General features: G+C 38.7%; 1 long non-coding RNA gene across 2 annotated transcripts in view; it reads left to right on the top strand.

Moving 5' to 3' along the window:
- Positions 1-14,987, top strand: part of LOC138434019 (uncharacterized) — a 67,124-nt gene extending 52,137 nt beyond the window's left edge. The window contains exons 2-5 of one of the 2 annotated variants that reach the window (XR_011254613.1): positions 5,563-5,679; positions 10,049-10,170; positions 13,464-13,539; positions 13,661-14,987. This is a non-coding gene — a long non-coding RNA (uncharacterized lncRNA). Of the gene's footprint in view, positions 1-5,562; positions 5,680-10,048; positions 10,171-13,463; positions 13,540-13,630 lie in introns of both variants that reach the window. The other variant, XR_011254612.1, reaches the window with a different exon arrangement.
- The last annotated feature ends 2,959 nt before the right edge of the window (positions 14,988-17,946 follow it).

Here is a 17,946-nt window from a genome sequence, read left to right as displayed (position 1 = left end):
TGAATTATAATAATACAAAATAAATTAAAATATAAAAAGAAATACAAAATGAATAGTAAACTGACATCTCAGAACTGGAAAATAAAACTATCAAGGAAATGAAAACAAGTTATAAAAAGTATAAAGTAGAAATGACTGCTAAAAACACCCAGGAAACTAGATAACCCAACTGAGAAAAATAAAACTGGAAAAATAATTTATAATAACTAAGGGGAGAGTGATATATGCAGAAAACAAGGAGATAGATTAGTAGACTTTCTTGAAGTAAACTCAAAACAATGGAAGAAAAAAATAATCAAAGATACAGTAAAAAAGACGTTTTTCCAAACTACAAATGAATTTGAATACATATGTTTTTTTAAGAAAGTTTTTCTTCTGCCATGTATTGGAACAATTTTCTTCTACTGTGTGTATGCATGTGTGTGTAAAATGTTCCAGGAAATGGCATAAAATAATTAACAGTGAAATACACACTTTTAAAGGTTAAAGAGTCCCTGTGCTATACAAGGGCATATTATATAGTGCAGGGAGCTCAACTCACTATAATGTAACAACCTACATGGAAAACGAATTTGAGAAAGAACAGACACATCTATAGATATAACTGAATCACTTTGCTGTACATCTGAAACTAACACAATATTTTTAATCAGCTATAAAATTAAAAGTTAAAAAAAAGAAAAAGATTTGTAAGGGTGAAAGGATATCAGGAACATTTGAGGAAAAAAAGTTACTTCTGCTCAAAAATCAAATTTTTTCAGAGCTTTCCATAGTGATGTTAAAAGCTAAAACAAAATGAAACATATGTGTGTGTGTGTATATATATATATATATATATATATATATATATATATATCTGTGTGTATATATACACACATATATGACATAAAATGGTCTTGAATGATAACACAAAAGATGATATCATTGATTGCCTTTGAATAATGTACTGGGATTGGGAAGACAGTCTTAACTTTGCTTTTCTACAAAGTTTTAATTTTTAAAGTAGAACATGAAAATAATATTAATAAAACACCATAGCGATTATAATGATGGTGAAGCAACTGCTACAGTTATCAAGGCAAGACTGTATGACCTAAAAAAATATATCCAATTAAATTGTTTTTTAAGTAGAAAAAAACCAGACATCATGTTCAAATATAGAAGACCTACTTTATGGAATAAGTTTGATAAACAGAATGACTGGAGAAGTCACAATTAAAAAAAAAACTGGTAATAAGCAACCAATCCAGTATAATATTGTTAGATAATTTTAAAAAATTATTACAGAACACAGCTACATGTAAACGTTGACAAGGTAATGGAGAGAAACCAGCTTTATTCACTGAATTGCACTCAAAGCAGAATTTATTAGATGAGCTCTTACTTATGCAACAGTGATCAACACAAACAATGTCTGGGAAGTAAATTTATGTATAAGAAAGAAATACAGAATTTATTGCTTTTTCATATTAGGATCTTTCAGAAAGATTGAAGAAATGTTCAATATTAAATAAGACAAAATAAAGTAATCAAAAGCCACTGCACTTTCATGGATAGGGTGATCAATTATATTATTCTTAAGATTATTCATTCTTCCCCATCTACCATCTTTATATTCTATCCTACATCATTAATGCAAAATTTGACCATGTGACTTTCTCTGCTTAATGCAATGTTATCAAAGGACAAAATTAGAGGATTCTAATAAGACTGTGAGGTTGATTGTTTTTTCCAGGCTCTGCCACTGCTATTAGCAGAATAACATAGCTAATCATCTCTATTCTGTAGCCCCAGAAGTTAAAAAAAAAAAAAAAAGAATGTTTAGAGACTGAAAGGATAAGTCACAGACCAGGTGAAAAAAATTCAAAACATTTAACTAAAAAAGGACTTGTATTCAGAATATACAAACACTTAATACTCATTAATAAGAAAATAACCCATTTTTAAAAAGACCAAGTTATCTGAACAAACACCTCAGGAAAATACACAGATGGTAAATAAGCAATGAAAATTTTTAATATAAATTGCCATTTAAAATGAAAATTAAAACAAAAGTGGATACGCCTCAGTTCAGATCAGTTCAGTGGCCCAATCCTGCATGACTCTTTGGGACCCCATGGACCACAGCACACCAGGCCTCCCTCTCCGTCACCAACTCCTGGAGTTTACCCAAACTCATATCCACTGAGTCGGTGATGCCATCCAACCGTCTCATGCCCTGTCATCCCCTTCTCCTCCTGCCCTCAATCTTTCCCAGCATCAGAGTCTTTTCCAAAGAGTCAGCTTTTCCCATCAGGTGGCCAAAGTATTGGAGCTTCAGCTTCAACATCAGTCCTTCCAATGAACACCCAGTGATCTCCGTTATTTTTTTATTTTTTTTATCTTTTTTTTTTTTTACTTTATTTTACTTTACAATACTGTATTGGTTTTGCCATACATTGACATGAATCCACCATGGGTGTACATGCGTTCCCAAACATGAACCCCCCTCCCACCTCCCTCCCCATAACATCTCTCTGGGTCATCACTGTGCACCAGCCCCAAGCTGGACTGGGTGGATCTCCTTGCAGTCCAAGGGACTCTCAAGAGTCTTCTCCAACACCAGAGTTCAAAAGCATCAATTCTTCAGCGCTCAGCTTTCTTCACAGTCCAACGCTCACATCCATATGTGACTATGTGTAAAACAATAGCCTTGATGAGATGCACCTTTGTTGGCAAAGTAATGTCTCTGCTTTTTAATATGCTGTCTAGGTTGGTAATAACTTTTCTTCCAAGGAGTATGCATCTTTTAATTTCATGGCTGCAGTCAACACCTGCAGTGATTTTGGAGCCAAAAAAAAATAGTCAGCAACTGTTTCCCCATCTATTTGTTATGAAGTGATGGGACTGGATGCCTTGATCTTCGTTTTCTGAATGTTGAGCTTTAAGCCAACTTTTTCATTCTCCTCTTTCACTTTCATAAAGAAGCTCTTTAGTTCTTTTTCACTTTCTGCCATAAGGGTGGTGTCATCTGCATATCTGAGGTTATTGATATTTCTCTTGGCAATCATGATTTCAGCTTGTGTTTCATCCAGACCAGCATTTCTCATAATGTACTGGGCATATAAGTTAAATAAGTAGGGTGACAATATATAGCCTTGACATACTCCTTTCCCGATTTGGAACCAGTCCATTCTTCTGTGTCCAGTTCTAACTGTTGCTTCCTGACCTGCATACAGATTTCTCAGGAGGCAGGTCAGGTGGTCTGGTATTCCCATCTATTTCAGAATTTTCCAGTTTATGGTGATCCACACAGTCAAAGGCTTTGGCATAGTCAATAAAGCATATATAGATGTTTATCTGGAATTCTCTTGCTTTTTCAATGATCCAGCAGATGTTGGGAATTTGATCTCTGGTTCCTCTGCCTTTTCTGAAACCAGCTTGTACATCTGAAAGTTCATGGTTCATGTACTGTTGAAGCCTGGCTTGGAGAATTTTCAGCATTACTTTACTAGCATGTGAGATGAATACAATTATGTGGTAGTTTGAGTATTCTTTGGCATTGCCTTTCTTTGGATTGGAATGAAAACTGCGGCCTGTCCTATGGCCACTGCTGAGTTTTTCAAATTTGCATGCCTATTGAGTGCAGCATGTTTACAGCATAATCTTTTAGGATTTGAAATAATTCAAGTGGAATTCCATCATCTCCACTAGCTTTGTTCATAGCGTTGCTTGACTTCACACTCTAAGATTTCTGGCTCTAGGTGACTGATCACACCATCGTGATTATCTGGTTCATAAAGATCTTTTTTGTACAATTCTGTGTATTCTTGCCACCTCTCCTTAATATCTTCTGCTTATGTTAGGTCCATACCATTTCTGTCTTTATTGTGGCCATCTTCACATGAAATTTTCCCTTGGTATCTCTAATCATCTTGAAGAGCTCTCTGCAGCTGCTGCTAAGTCACTTCAGTCGTGTCCAACTCTGTGCGGCCCCATAGACGGCAGCCCACCAGGTTCCCCCATCCCTGGGATTCTCCAGGCAAGAACACTGGGTGAGTTGCCATTTCCTTCTCCAATGCATGAAAGTGAAAAGTGAAAGTGAAGTCGCTCAGTTGTGTCCGACGCTTGGCAACCCCATGGACTGCAGCCTTCAAGGCTCCTCCATTCATGGGATTTTCCAGGCAAGAGTACTGGAGTGGGGTGCCATTGCCTTCTCCGGAAGAAATCTCTAGTCTTTCCCATTCTATTATTTTCCTCTATTTATTTGCACTGATCACTGAAGAAAGCTTTCTTATCTCTCCTTGCTATTTGGAACTCTGCTTTCAAATGACTATATCTTTCCTTTTCTCCTTTGCTATTCCCTTCTCTTCTTTTCACAGCAATTTGTAAGCCCTCCTCAGACAGCCATTTTGCTTTTTTGCATTTCTTTTTCTTGGGGATGGTCTTGATCACTGTCTCCTGTACAATGTCATGAACCTCCGTCTATAGTTAATCAGGAACTCTATCATATCTAGTCCCTTAAATCTATTCCTCACTTCCACTGTATAATCATAAGGGATTTGATTTAGGTCATACCTGAATGGTCTAGTGGTTTTCCCTACTTTCATCAATTTAAGTCTGAATTTGGTAATAAGGAGTTCACGATCTGAGCCACAGTCAGCTCCCAGTCTTGTTTTTGTTGACTGTATACAGCTTCTCCATCTTCGGCTGCAAAGAATGTAGTCAGTCTGATTTTGATGTTGGCCATCTGGTGATGTCCATGTGTAGAGTCTTCTCTTGTGTTGTTGGAAGAAGGTGTTTGCTATGACCAGTGTGTTCTTTTGGCAAAACTCTATTAGCCTTTGCCCTGCTTCATTCTGTACTCCAAGGCCAAATGTGCCTGTTACTCCAGGTGTTTCTTGACTTCCTACTTTTGCATTCCAGTCCCCTATAATGAAAAGGACATCTTTTGGGGGTGTTAGTTCTAAAAGGTCTTGTAGGTCTTCATAGAACCCAACTTCAGCTTCCTCAGAGTTCCTGGTTGGGGCATAGACTTGGATTACCATATTAAATGGTTTGCCTTGGAAACGAACAGAGATCATTCTGTCATTTTTGACATTGCGTCCAAGTACTGCATTTCAGATTCTTTTGTTGACTATGATGGCTACTCCATTTCTTCCAAGGGATTCCTGCCCACAGTGGTAGATATAATGGCCATCTGAGTTAAGTTCACCCATTCCAGTCCATTTTAGTTCCCTGATTCCTAGAATGTTAACATTCACTCTTGCCATCCCCAGTTTGACCACTTCCAATTTGCCTTCATTCATGGACCTACCATTCCAGGTTCCTATGCAATATTGCTCTTTACAGCATTGGACCTTGCTTCTATCACCAGTCACATCCACAACTGGTTGTTGTTTTTGCTTTGGCTCCGTCCCTTCATTCTTTCTGGAGTTATTTCTCCACGGATCTCCAGTAGCATATTGGGCACCTATCAACCCGAGGAGTTCATCTTTCAGTGTCCTATCATTTTGCCTTTCATACTGTTCATGGGGTTCTCAAGGCAAGAATACTGAAGTGGTTTGCCATTCCCTTTTCCAGAGACACCCCATGTCCAAGGTCAGATGCAGCAGCAGTGAGGAGATACCCTACGTCCAAGGTAAGGAGCAGTGGCTGCACTTTGCTGGAGCAACCATGAAGGGATATCCCATGTCCAAGGTAAGAGAAACCCCACTAAAATGGTAGGTGCTGAGAGAGGGCATCAGAAGGCAGACAGCCTGAAACCACAATCACAGAAAACTAGCCAATCTAATCACACAGACCACAGCCTCATCTAACTCAATGAAACTAAGCCATGCCCCATATAGGGCCACCCAAGACATTCAGGTCAAAGTGGAGTGTTCCAACAAAAAGTGGTCCACTGGAGAAGGGAACGGATATGCCTATACACCTATTAAAGTAGCTAAGATTCGAAAAACAATACCAAATGTTGGCAAATAGAGGGCATTAGAAATACAATTAATTGCAGGTAGAAATACAAATGCTAAAGCCACTCTGAATGGAAGTTTGACAGTTTCTTTTAAACAGTTTTATCCTACAATCCAGCTTTTGTTCTCCTAGTTGCTTATTCAGATGGGCTGAGTATAAGTCAACACAAAATCCTGCATATGAAAGTTTCTAGTGGTTTTATCCTTTCACCAAAAACTGAAAACAAGTTATTCTTCAATGGGTGACTATAGAAATATACTGTAGTATATCACACAATGAAATACTATTCAGTGATGTAAAGAAACAACCCTTCAGGCTACAAGGACATAATGGAATCTTAAATGCATATTGCTAAGAAAAGGAAGCCCCTCCAGAAGGTTACAAACAATAGCTTTCCATTTATATGACATGCTGGAAAAGGAAAAACTATAAAGTAAAAAGAGAGTTAAAGGATGAATAGCTGAAGAATGGGGTATTTTACCACGGTGTCGCAATAGAGTTGGATGTGACTTACGGACTAAACAATAACAACTAATGGCAGTACATGACACTATACACTTATCAAAATCCATGTGTGTGACGTGTGTGTTCAGTTCAGTTCAGTTCAGTCGCTCAGTCGTGTCTGACTCTTTGCAACCCCATGAATCACAGCACGCCAGGACTCCCTGTCCATCACTAACTCCCGGAGTTCACTCAGGCTCACGTCCATCGAGTCAGTGATGCCATCCAGCCATCTCATCCTCTGTCGTCCCCTTCTCCTCCTGCCCCCAATCCCTCCCAGCATCAGGGTCTTTTCCAGTGAGTCAACTCTTCACATGAGTTGGCCAAAGTATTGGAGTTTCAGCTTTAGCATCATTCCCTCCAAAGAAATTCCAGGGCTGATCTCCTTCAGAATGGACTGGTTGGATCTCTTTGTAGTACAAGGGATTCTCAAGAGACTTCTCCAGCACCACAGTTCAAAAGCATCAATTCTTTGGCGCTCAGCTTTTTTCACAGTCTAACTCTCACATCCATACATGACCACAGGAAAAACCATAGCCTTGACTAGATGGATCTTAATTGGCCAAGTAATGTCTCTGCTTTTCAATATGCTATCTAGGTTGGTCATAACTTCTTCCAAAGAGTAAGCATCTTTTAATTTCATGGCTGTAGTCACCATCTGCAGTGATTTTGGAGCCCAAAAAATAAAGTCTGACACTGTTTCCACCGTTTCCCCATCTATTTCCCATGAAGTGATGGGACCAGATGCCATGATTTTCGTTTTCTGAATGCTGAGCTTCAAGCCAACTTTTTCACTGTCCACTTTCACTTTCATCAAGAGACTTTTTATTTCCTCTTCACTTTCTGCCGTAAAAGTGGTGTCATCTAAATATCTGAGGTTATTGATATTTCTCCTGGCAATCTTGATTCCAGCTTGTGCTTCTTCCAGACCAGCATTTCTCATGATGTACTCTCCATATAAGTTAAATAAATCATGTCCAATTGTTTGCAATCCCATGGACTATAGCACCAGCCCCACCCCCCCACCCTCCACCCCGCCCCCCTCCACCCCGCCCCCCAGGCTCCTCTCTCCATGGAATTTTCCAAGGAAGAATACTGAAGTGGGTAGCAATTTCCTACTTTAGGGGATCTGCCTGTCTCAGGGATGAAACCTTCATCTCCTGTATTAGCAAATGAATTCTTTACCACTAGCACCACATGAGAATTTACAACACAAAGAATGTACCTTAATAAATGCAAACTTTAAAAAATCATTTAGGAGTTTAGAGGATCCCAATAAACAGTGCAGACCATGAGAAGAGAATCTAATTGTATTTAAAATGTATGAAACAACTTCAGTGAAGAGGATGCGTGCATGCTCAGTCATGTCCAACTCTTTGTGACCCCATGGACTGTAGCCCGCCAGGCTCCTCTGTCCATGAGATTTTTCAGGACAAAATACTGGAGTGAGATGACATTTCCTTCCCCAGGGGGTCTTCCTAACCTAGGGATTGAACTTAGGTCTCCTGCATTGGCAGGCAGATTCTCTACCACTTGGCTACCTAGCAAAGAGGGTAGGGAAAGTGTATTGACCTAAGGGACTTTGAAAATTAATGGAATCTTTAAGAGAAAGTGCAAAAGGAAATGAATATAGTCAGTGTAGAGTTAAGTTGATAAAACTGTTTCCCATAAGATAAGCGGAGAAGGCAATGGCACCCCACTCCAGTACTCTTGTCTGGAAAATCCTATGGATGGAGGAGCCTGGTAGGCTGCAGCCCATGGGGTTGCTAAGAGTTGGACATGACTGAGCGACTTCACTTTCACTTTTCACTTTCATGCATTGGAGAAGGAAATGGCAACCCACTCCAGTGTTCTTTCCTGGAGAATCCCAGGGAAGGGGGAGCCTGGTGGGCTGCCGTCTATGGGGTCGCACAGAGTCAGACACGACTGAAGCTACTTAGTAGCAGCAGCATAAGATAGGGATTAATAATTCTAATACTGCTGTACATATCCACTGAAAATGAAGAATTAAGTAAATAGATGGTGGATGATGAGAGCCAAGTTTCTTACTTTTGGAAGGTTACAGATTAGTAAGGGTAACTAGCTAGAATAATCTGTGTGGTAATGGATTAGAATTGGAAACCTCAGTAAGAACTCATGTCTAACTTAACATAGGTATAGTTTTTTGCATAAAGAAATATTTACAGGTATAAGGATATACACAGATATATTTTTGCTCTGTCAGCTGAGAACGCCTAGAAGAAATAATACTACAGCAGAAATGAGCACACTTACCACCCAAATATTGGTTTCTAAAATCATTTTCCAATAAGGAACCAGGGACTACTGGAGAGATGGGTGGTCCTAGGACTAGGGCAGGGAATATACAAAATGAGTCTGGAGCATCTTGTAGCCCAGAAAGTAAAAAGTGCTCAAAGAAAATCCACACACATACTGACGGCAGTACCTTAAAGGGGCGCACAGCCAAAGCTGAAACAATTTAAGCAAGAATGAAATCGAAATTTGTTTCTCTGAATTTCTTCCCCAAAAGCCATAACCTGATGAAGCTAACCATTAGAAACACACCAGAAAAAAAATTAATAGAAGGGCATCCTTTATTATTCCTGCCCAGTACCCCTCAAAACTATTGGGGTCTTCGATAACAAAGTCTAACTAACTGCCACAGTCCCAGAAGACCCTAAAGAGACATGACAACTAAATCTGTGGTATCCCAGACAGTGTCCTGGAGCAGAGAATGGACACTAGGTAAAAATCAAGGAAATCCAAATTATCTATAGACTTCAGCTAATAGCAGTGAATCAATTTTTCATTAATTATAACAAATGTATTACACAAATATGTTACTAAAAATAGGATTAACTGTGAGAGAAGTGCTTATGGGAACCTTCAGTACTATTTCTAAAATACTTTAAAAAATATATTTATTGATAACAAAAGTTAAAAACATGGGACTGTCCTGAGCCTGATTATGAATGAGGAACCAAGTCCAGTCAGATCTATAGTAAGAGGTGGAGCTTGCATATAGATCTACTGATTCACAAAGCTGGAAGAAGTATTCTGGAAATTCCCTGAATTCTTAAAATTGAGGCCATGCAACCTGAGCTTTGGTAAATATTGTCAAGATGCTGCTTAAAATGCTTTACTCTTTAAACCTCTACCAAATACATGAGTTTTCGTTTACTCTCACTTTTGTTACACTTGACAATACAAATACTTCAATTTTTTGCTAATTTATCCAGTGAAATACTTCACTTCTCTGAATTTGAGTGTCGCTGTTTCCTCTTCCTAGTAAAGATGGGCTTCTTTTATCAAGAAATACTCCAGGAGACATCTCAACAGATAAGGACTTTTAAAAATGTGACTCCAATAACATCATCATGAGATTAGCAATAATTCCTTATAATATTTTAATAGTGACTTCAAGTTCTTTATTTCTGAATATTTAAAAATATTTTTAAAATTTATGTGAGTAACAATCCAAACAAACAAGTTTCATACATTGCATTTAATTTTTAAGACTTTTTTGATGTGGACCACTTTTTAAGTCTTTATTGAATTTGATACAATATTACTTCTGTTTTATGTTTTGGTTTTTTAGTTACAAGGCATACGGGATCTTAGCTTCCCAACCAGGGACTGAGCTTGCACTCCCTCCACTGGAAGGTAAAGTTTTAACCACTGGACCACCAGGAAAGTCCTCATACATTAAATTTAGATTGTGTGAGTACAAGTCCCCCCCCCTTTTTTTTTTTTTCATTTCTTTTCCATGGGGATGGTCTTGATTCCTGTCTCCTGTACTATGTCATGAACCTCCATCTATAGTTCATCAGGCACTCTATCTATCAGATGTAGTCCCTTAAATCTATTTCTCACTTCCACTGTATAATCATAAGGGATTTGATTTAGGTCATACCTGAATGGTCTAGTGGTTTTCCCTACTTTCTTCAATTTAAGTCTGAATTTGACAATAAGGAGTTCATGATCTAAGCCACAGTCAGCTCCCAGTCTTGTTTTGCTGACTGTATAGAGCTTCTTATCTTTGGCTGCAAAGAATATAATCAATCTGATTTTGGTGTTGACCATCTGGTGATGTCCATGTGTAGAGTCTTCTCTTGTGTTGTTGGAAGAGGGTGTTTGCTATGACCAGTGCGTTCTCTTGGCAAAACTCTAAAAGACCCTGATGCTGGGAGAGATTGGGGGCAGGAGGAGAAGGGGATGACAGAGGATGAGATGGCTGGATGGCATCACCGACTCGATGCACATGAGTTTGGGTGAACTCCAGGAGTTGGTGATGGGCAGGGAGGCCTGGTGTGCTGCAATTCACGGGGTTGCAAAGAGTCAGACATGAGCAACTGAACTGAACTGAACTGAAGTCCCTTTTAATATATAAAAATTCTCCTTTTTTTTTGGTATTTATTATTTGAAAAAAAAATCATTTATCTTACAGAAAACTAGATTTACTGATTAAATTATCTTAATATCATTTAACATGACCTCCATATCCTATATTTTTCAGTAAACTGGAGTTATATCTAGAGGTCTGATCAGTTATGGGTTATTTCTTTTGTCAACAGTTTATTGTAACATTTCTGTACACTTTCTATTGCCTTGCATCAGAAGAAAAGTATGTCCTATTTTTCCTTCCTTTAGTGATGGAAAGACTAATTAGTGAATTCAGGTCATGTCAGCCTGATCCATCTATTATTAAGTTTCACATCTCATGTTTCTTATCTAATGGTTTTACCAAATATTGATGACCATCATCTAGATCCATTAAGGTTGTAAATGTGGTTTTCTGTTTCTATCATTTCTTCTCATTTTTAAGCTATGAATTAAAAAAAAATAACTTTCCTTCACTAATTGTTTTCCTGCTCTGAAATACAGTTCATGCAAGAAAGACATGAAGTGAGTTACTCCCTCACTTGCAATACAAACTGTCTGAATCTGGGGGATATTGTAAGCACTGTTTCCGCCAGTGGATGAGCGGAGCAGATTCAAGTGCAGCTTAGGGATTTCTTCAACATGCAATTCCTTTTCCAATACAATTAGCTGAACACCAAATGCTTCATGTCAACCCTCCAATATTCACCCTCTGAGTCATCCTAATGAGGGCCTTTGCCAGGGCTTCAACTGGAGAAGACCTAGACACTATCTCTGCCAAAGAGGCTGGGTATGAACCTGAGTAGTAAGAAGATGGCAGTAACATTGTTTTCTCCTTGGTATTATTGATTAGCTTTGATTTTCTTCTAGGCAACTCTACATTGTGAGCGACTAGAAACAACATGCGGTAACCCACCTGGCATATTTTCTTTTTTTTTTTTTTTTTTATTTTATTTTATTTTTTTATTTTTTTTTTTTTAATTTTAAAATGTTTAATTGTTACATGCATTGCCAAACATGAACCCCCCTCCCACCGCCCTCCCCATAACATCTTTCTGGGTCATCCCCATGCACCAGCCCCAAGCATGCTGCATCCTGCGTCAGACATAGACTGGCGATTCAATTCACATGATAGTATACATGTTAGAATGTCATTCTCCCAAATCATCCCACCCTCTCCCTCTCCCTCTGAGTCCAAAAGTCCGTTATACACATCTGTGTCTCTTTCCCTGTCTTGCATACAGGGTCGTCATTGCCATCTTCCTAAATTCCATATATATGTGTTAGTATACTGTATTGGTGTTTTTCTTTCTGGCTTACTTCACTCTGTATAATCGGCTCCAGTTTCATCCATCTCATCAGAACTGATTCAAATGAATTCTTTTTAACTGCTGAGTAATACTCCATTGTGTATATGTACCACAGCTTGCTTATCCATTCATCTGCTGATGGACATCTAGGTTGTTTCCATGTCCTGGCTATTATAAACAGTGCTGCTCTTTACTCCATTGTATATTCTTGCCTCCTTTGTCAAAGATAAGGTGTCCATATGTGTGTGGATTTATCTCTGGGCTTTCTATTTTGTTCCATTGATCTATATGTCTGTCTTTGTGCCAGTACCATACTGTCTTGATGACTGTGGCTTTGTAGTAGAGCCTGAAGTCAGGCAAGTTGATTCCTCCCGTTCCATTCTTCTTTCTCAAGATTGCTTTGGCTATTCGAGGTTTTTTGTATTTCCATACAAATCTTGAAATTATTTGTTCTAGTTCTGTGAAAAATGTGGCTGGTAGCTTGATAGGGATTGCATTGAATTTGTAAATTGCTTTGGGTAGTATACTCATTTTCACTATATTGATTCTTCCAATCCATGAACATGGTATATTTCTCCATCTATTAGTGTCCTCTTTGATTTCTTTCATCAGTGTTTTATAGTTTTCTATATATAGGTCTTTAGTTTCTTTAGGTAGATATATTCCTAAGTATTTTATTCTTTTCGTTGCAATGGTGAATGGAATTGTTTCCTTAATTTCTTTTTCTACTTTCTCATTATTCGTGTATAGGAATGCAAGGGATTTCTGTGTGTTGATTTTATATCCTGCAACTTTACTATATTCATTGATTAGCTCTAGTAATTTTCTGGTGGAGTCTTTAGGGTTTTCCATGTAGAGGATCATGTCATCTGCAAACAGTGAGAGTTTTACTTCTTCTTTTCTAATTTGGATTCCTTTTATTTCTTTTTCTGCTCTGATTGCTGTGGCCAAATATATTCTTTCATCTTGATTTTTTTCTTGTACCTCTTGTAATATACGTTAGAACTGATAGATTAGAAATGCAATAATCTTTACAAAGAAAGTCAAACATTTTATCAGTACCTTCTCTCCCTCTGGGCTTCCCTGGTAGCTCAGACAGTAAAGAATCCTTCTGCAATGCACGAGATCCATATTCGATCCCTGAATCAGAAAAATTCCCTGAAGAAGGGAATGGCAACCCACTGCAGTATTCTTGCCTGGGGAATTCCACGGACAGAGGAGCCTGGCTGCTACAGTCCATGGGGTCGCAAAGAGTCAGAAACAACTGAGCAACCAGAATTTTCACTTTCATTTACTTTCCCTCTAATTTATTTGCTTCTGTAGAAAACCAAGAATCATACCACTGAAGAAATCTTCTTGAGTCTGGAAAAGTAAAATTTTCCTATATCATCATTAACAGGTAATATTATTTGTCAGTTTCTTGTTACAGACTACTACTATGTCAAGTATTTTAAAATATATAATTTAATTCTGATGTCACAAAAATCCAGAAAAGTTCAACCCTGGGATTTCTTTGGAAGGAATGATGCTAAAGCTGAAACTCCAGTACTCTGGCCACCTCATGCGAAGAGTTGACTCATTGGAAAAGACTTTGATGCTGGGAAGGACTGGGGGCAGGAGAAGAAGGGGATGACCGAGGATGAGATGGCTGAATGGCATCACTGACTCGATGGCTGTGAGTCTGAGTGAACTCCGGGAGTTGGTGATGGACAAGGAGGCCTGGCGTGCTGCGATTCATGGGGTCGCAAAGAGTCGGACACGACTGAACGACTGAACTGAACTGAACTGAAATGTCCATGATCATTCACAGCATTAAGTAGTGGAATTGATACTATAACCTAGGTCAGTATTGTCCCAAAGTTTGTATTCTTCCTTTATTTTTCCCCACCAGAAACATTTACTGAACACTTTCCCCTTATCCAAGGCACTGCCCAAAGGGTTGGAAAAAGAGAGTAATATGCTGGTCCCTGTTCTCACCATCCTTACTATTGTGACTCAAAGTGTGGTCTTAGGTCCAAGCAGCAAGGACATCACCTGGGAGCTTGGCATCTATGAAGGACTATCTTCTGGGCAACTTTATATTGTAAGATATCAAAAGCAATGTCATAACCCACCTGGCACATCATTTTCACTTGAAATCATTTTTTTCTCTTTACCTCTTGGAATCCATGAAGAATCCAGGATTTCGCCCCAAACCTATTGAATAAGAATATGTATTTTAATAAGATATCCAGGTATCAGGTACACATAAGAAATATTGTATTTGAGATTAATTTAAAATTTTACCTAGTTGTGAAAATAATATACAGTTACTTAGAAAGAAAACTAACTACATAGAATAACTAGAGATGAGTAGAGAGTGAGCACTGCAAGAAGCCAGCACCATGGGGATACACTGGAGCTAGAAAATGTATAGCTCAGATCCAGGGAAGACTGTTGGAGGAGGAAGAGCTCAAACTGTATCATCCTTTGACTGGCAACTGGCGAGGGGAATGACAAGCCACTCCAGTATTATTGCCTGGAGAATTCCATGGACAGAGGAGCCTGGCAGGCTAAAGTCCATGTGGTCACAAACTGTCAGACATGACTGAGTGACTATCACCTTCACCTTGACTGGTAACATGGGGAAGATGGTTCTGAGTAAAAAGACTGTGACAATTCCAGGCATAAAGGTAGACAGACATTTATGGAATGCATGAGAAGCAGGACTGACTCTGGCCAAAATGACCCCTCATGAGTCTCTCTAGGAAAAATTAGAGGCTGTGGTTTCATCTCTGTTCTCCTAGGAACTTACCCAGAATCTATCATTGTGTTGGTATTCAATAAATATTTGTTGAATCAAAGGCACTTCTTAGAAGTTATGCTTCCTTACTGAATTTTGTGTGTACACATATTAAGTCATTTCAGTCATTCAACTCTTTGTGACCCTATGGACCATAGCCCACCAGGCTCCTCTGTCCATGGCATTCTCCAGGCAAGAATACTGGAGTGGGTACCATGCCTTCCTCCAGGGGATCTTCCTGACTCAGGGATCAAACATTCATATTTTATGTCTTCTGCATTGACAGGTGGCTTTTTACCACTAGCATGACCTGGGAAGACCTATAGTGTATGTACTTAACCTAATCAGTTTGCTTCAGTCACTCAATCATGTCTGACTCTTTGCACGCCCATGGGCTGCAGCATGCCAGGCATCCCTGTCCATCACCAACTCCTGGAGCCTACTCAAACTCATGTCCATTGAGTCGGTGATGCCATCCAGCCATCTCATCCTCTGTCATCCCCTTCTCCTCCTGCCCCCAATCCCTCCCAGCATCAGTGTCTTTTCCAATGAGTCAACTCTTCACATGAGGTATCCAAAGTATTGGAGTTTCAGCTTCAGCATCGGACCTTTGAATGAATATTCAGGACTGATCTCCTTTAGGATGGACTGGTTGGACCTCCTTGCAGTCCAAGGGACTGTCAAAAGTCTTCTCCAACACCACAGTTCAAAAGCATCAATTCTTTGGTGCTCAGCTTTCTTTATAGTCCAACTCTCACATCCATACATGATCACTGGAAAAACCATAGCTGTGACTAGATGGTTCTTTGTTGGCAAAGTAATGTCATACGCTGTCTAGGTTGGTCATAAGTTTTCTCCCAAGGACCTTTTTGCTTTGCTTCCAAGCACCTTTTAATTTTATGGCTGCAGTCACCATCTGCAGTGATTTTGGAGCCCCAGAAAAGAAAGTCTGTCATGGTTTCCATTGTTTCCCCTTCTATTTGCCTGGATGCCACGATCTTGGCTTTCTGAATGTTGAATTTTAAGCCAACTTTTTCAGTCTCCTCTCAATTTCATCAAGAGGCTCTTTAGCTCTTCTTCACTTTCTGCCATAAGTGTGGTGTCATCTGCATATCTGAGGTTAATGACATTTCTCCTGGCAATCTTGATTCCAGTGTTGTTAATATTTTCTAAGTTAAGATGTTGGGGACAGTTTCAACTTGAGGAAAGTTTCAACCATTGCTGAAAACTTTGGTTTATGTCTAGATAACACAGTGATGAAATCAAAGGACTTTTGCATTTATTAGTACTGTGCAGAGAGATCAGAGTATTATATAAGCATCTTATTTCATGAAGTGATTTATTATGGTCAGTATTTAGGAATATTTCCTTAGAATAGACTCATAAAATAGAATTACCTGATGAAAGATATATGAACATTTTAAAGCGTTGAATCACCTTGCTAAACTGATTTTCGAAAATGGTCTTTCCTTTGGCAATACCCTAATCTGAAAAACTGCTTAGGAAGAAGAAGGTACAGAGGAGTGGGCTAAATGTTTGATGAATAACAAACAATGGCTTCCGTTTGGAGTTACTATCATTTTTCAGGAAATGTAATAGTCAATTTACATACTATAGCCTTAATGCTTATCATGGTTTTTAAAACATATATTATTATTGCCATTTTACAGATAAGGAAACTAAGGTTGAGAAGGGCTTAATGTTGTTGTTGCTTAGTTACTAAGTCATATCTGACTCTTTTGTGACCCCACGGACTGTGGCCCACCAGGTTACTCTGTCCATGGGATTTTCCAGGCAAGAATACTGGAGTGGGGTGCCATTTCTTTCTTCAGGGAATCTTCTTGACCCAAGGATCGAACTCACATCTCCTGCATGGGCAGGCAGATTCTTTACCCCTGAGTCACCTGGAAAGCCCTTGAAGGGCTTAATAACTATTTCCAAAATCACATAGCTATTAAATATTAGAGTCGGAATTTGAAACCAGGTCTCTTAATCATTCCTATGCCAAAATTTCTGTTCTGGCTAGCTTTTGCTACATAATGAATTACCTCCAAATCCAGTGACTTTAATCAGGCACTGCTTTATTATATCTCATAATTTTGTGGATCAGGACTATGGCTATGGCTTGGCTGGGCAGTGCTTTTCCTCTGCATGAAATTAGCTGGGGCAGTTCTTGTGGACGTGAAGTATCCACTTCAGTGATGGCTCATTCAAACAATTGCATGTACGTGCTGGCTTGAGGGTCTTAGTTCTTTCATACATGGACTTCTACACTGGGGTAATTGAATTTTTTCACTGCATTGATACTGGATTCCAAACGTAAGTATTTTAGAAGACAGGATGTAGAAGTTGACAGTATCTTAAGACCTAGGCATTAAAAGTGGCACAGAACCATTTCTACAAGATTCAATTGTTCAGAGCTTCAAAGGAAAAACATATAGACATAGACCCCTACATAAGTGTCAAACAATTAGCAGCATCTTTATCACATTTCCTAAAATAAAATACTAAAAAATACATATATTCAAGTTACCCACCATATATATTCCAAAATGATTCACAGACATTAAGACTTTGAAGAATGTTGTCTTCACCATTATAAGAAATATTATATTTTCTGAATTATTATAGTTTCTGAAACCTTGTGCATGAATTATTTTGAGAAAAATGAAGACATTTTCTTAAGATTTTACTATAAAGTCTTTATTTCAGAAATATGAAGTGGTCAGAGAAAACACTGAATCACTGAAAGGGTACAGTTTGCATTTTTAGCTTTCTCTTTTTGCCCTCTGACCTGGCATGTAAGTCACCAGCAGGAAGCTACAATTTGAGAAGTGGTAACTCTCTGAATTCAAGACATGGTTTCCAGATGACAGCGGTTAGTTAAATATTGCTTTTTCATCAGTAAAGCACTGCAAGAGCATGTGTTTCAGTAGGTAACTATGCAAGAGAGCCCCAGTTCTCCCAACTACAGGATAAACTGGGCTGGGTCCATCGATGCCTTTAATCTAGTTAGAATTCAAA

The sequence above is a fragment of the Ovis canadensis genome, chromosome 2 (assembly GCF_042477335.2).
Source record: "Ovis canadensis isolate MfBH-ARS-UI-01 breed Bighorn chromosome 2, ARS-UI_OviCan_v2, whole genome shotgun sequence".
Classification (NCBI taxonomy): domain Eukaryota; kingdom Metazoa; phylum Chordata; class Mammalia; order Artiodactyla; family Bovidae; genus Ovis; species Ovis canadensis.
This window is presented reverse-complemented; position numbering and strand designations above follow the sequence as displayed.